Raw genomic sequence first — 2,925 nt, 5'->3', positions numbered from 1 at the left:
AGTAAAACAATAGTTTTTCTGTGAGTGACAGCAGTTACATTTGTCAGATGCCATCGCTAAGCAGAATAGCGGCTTTGTCACTTGACCCTTCTAATCTCTTCTAGGCCACCAAAAGCTAGAATAGAGATAGCAGGCCGCCAACGAAATCTATTGTTCTCAACAATATGTCTATCCTTCTGGCTGGTTTTAGATTGTTATAAATACTAGAATTTGGCAAGGCAAAATTAGTTAGTGAACAGACAACTAGAGTCATAGTCACAAGCAGGCAGCCACTAAAGATAAACGACCAGAGGGAAAAAGAAGGTCACAACCAGCTAACTATGAGACACAACTCCCTCGACTCTTATAACTTTCACTAACACTTTTTTCTTTTTAACATAAGAATGAGTAAAAATTCAAAATATTATTATTATCGGGCGAAAATCTAAATAATTGATAATAACAATAACAATAACGTTAGAGGTAGCAAGCGATATTTGCATTAAACAGCTGTACTATAAATTATTAATTATGTTAGAGAATATAGTATATATACGGCAGGCTTCTTTTTCCATCTACCAAATCCACTCACAAGAGGCCATAGTAGAAGATACTGGCCCAAAGTTCCACGCAGTGCGACTGAACTCGGAACCATGTGATTGGGAAACAAGTGTCTCACCACACAGCTACGCCTATCAACACAGCCACTCCTGCGCCTACAAAGTTTATTCTTGGGAAGCAGAATGTCTAAGAATATTTCAAAATTGTGCTGCACTCTTTTTCTATATCAGAGAATTTGAAGTTCTTTTGTCTTTAATTAACCTTGTTGTTGTTGTTGCTGCTGATGTGGTTGTCGTTGTTAAGACTTTGACAAGTCCGCTTAAAAGCAAACATTTCGTTGGCGGTTTTGTTGTCGCTATGCCTGGGTATAATATACACATGAATATTTGATCGCACCGGTTGAATATCTTGCTCTCTCTAGCAAGCATATTCGTCCTAACGTTTGAGCTTATAATGGAAATACAAATATTGAATTATGCCGTCCACCAGTTCCACGTAGTGGTATAGATTCCTGAATCAGCCTGGCCATATCGGACGGGTCGTGATAACAAACTGTTCGGTCATTAATTCACATTGTGAAGCACGTATACACAAGAACATATATATAGTCCCATATACGTACACAGGCACAGACACAAACATATTCACTCTCACATAGAGGCACACAAAAGTACACACAAACAAATACATATACTGACGTCTATATTTCCATACTCACACACACACGCAAATATATACGTACACACACACACCCCTGGATACACACAAATTCACACATATACACTGACACATGTATATTTCAACACACATACAGATACTCATACGCACGCACGCACACACCCAGATACACATAGACAAACATCTACACAAAAGCATATATTTGTATAAACACACAGACACGCGCACTTACTTGGATACATACAAACATACACATATCCAGATATATTTAGTCCGATACACATACACACCCACAGACCATATCAATACACACACTCTCTCTTTCTCAGCTGATACAACAAACATATACACATATATATTTAGGTTGATACAATACACAGGTACACACACACACTCTCTCTCTCAACTGGACACACACAAACTCACGTACACACACACACACACATAGTTTGATACGCGTACACAGCGACTAATGCACTTTCGACTCACACACATTCAATTGGATACACACAAACACACACATATAGATATATATTTTAATATATGCACGCACACACACACACACACACACACAGACACATGTAGCTTTCGATACACACATACACACACAAAGACACATGTAGCTTTCGATACACACATACACACACAGACGTTCGCACGCATACATCACAGGCACACACGCACGCACGCACGCACAGCACATCACAGAACACACACACACGCACGCACGCACGCACACACGCGCAGAAAGACAAAGGCCAAGCAGGCTATTCACCCGTTCAGCTGACTCTTACATGACGCTATCAACTGTGTCGTGCCGGTTGCATTGCAGTGGTTTTATACATCCGTACACTTATTACCCTTCTTCTTAGACAGCACTAGAATTAATTTCGACTCTCTAAAGTCATTTTTTTCGACCTCCAAATCATATGTTCTTGTCCTAGGATTCCTATATTTGAACTGTGAGGAATTACCGAGAAGATGTCCCTGTCCAACATAGACCAGTCTTCTTAGGTCATTGTTATTGACCAAAATTGTTATTGTCGAAGAGCTTTTTTTTGTTTTTGTTTTTTTCGTGTTTATGTCTGTTTTTATTTTCGTCCTGTTTAGCGCCTCTCCAAACTGTCTTCGTTCCATCTCTGAACGCCTCCTCTTTCGTTCAGAATTTCTCGAAGGGAAGCTTCTGCAGCTCTTATTAACAATACTCACCAAAATATAATATTAACCGTCTACACACATGCAAATATACTTATATACATTCGTGTAACATACACGTATTCAAACAAACGCAAACAAGTGACTTTATTTTACTGGTAAGTAAAATCTTATCGTTTTATATTCGCATATATTTCCGTTTTCCCACTTTCATTATATATATATACACATATATATATATAGAGAGAGAGAGAAAGAAAGAAAGAAATGACGTGTATATGTATATGTATGCATATATATATATTGAATGCTACGTGTATTTATACATTTATGCATATATTTGTATGTGAGCGTGCATGCATAAATATTACCATGATTGCTATCCAAGTTAATAACCTTCAGATCGAAACTTAATTCTACAAATGAGAAATATCCATGTATTTGTCAATTCCTGATCGTGTCCCACCTTCATCACACACATACACACACCTGGTGTGAATGTTTATATTTACATGTTTCTGTATAGATTTACTGATATACAACACAATATAT

The 2,925-nt window shown here is 37.8% G+C and overlaps 1 protein-coding gene across 1 annotated transcript in view; it reads left to right on the top strand.

The window, feature by feature from the left end:
- The first annotated feature begins 485 nt into the window (after window positions 1-485).
- LOC106879756 (cytosolic carboxypeptidase 1) overlaps window positions 486-2,925 on the top strand; it is a 64,809-nt gene continuing 62,369 nt past the window's right edge. The window contains exon 1 of the mRNA XM_014929438.2: window positions 486-2,531. The gene's annotated coding sequence lies outside the window, so the exon portion shown is untranslated. The remainder of the gene's footprint in view (window positions 2,532-2,925) is intronic.

The sequence above is a fragment of the Octopus bimaculoides genome, chromosome 3, assembly GCF_001194135.2.
Source record: "Octopus bimaculoides isolate UCB-OBI-ISO-001 chromosome 3, ASM119413v2, whole genome shotgun sequence".
Taxonomy (NCBI): Eukaryota; Metazoa; Mollusca; class Cephalopoda; order Octopoda; family Octopodidae; genus Octopus; species Octopus bimaculoides.
The sequence above is the reverse complement of the archived record's forward strand: the minus strand, read 5'-3'. Positions and strand labels throughout refer to the sequence as shown.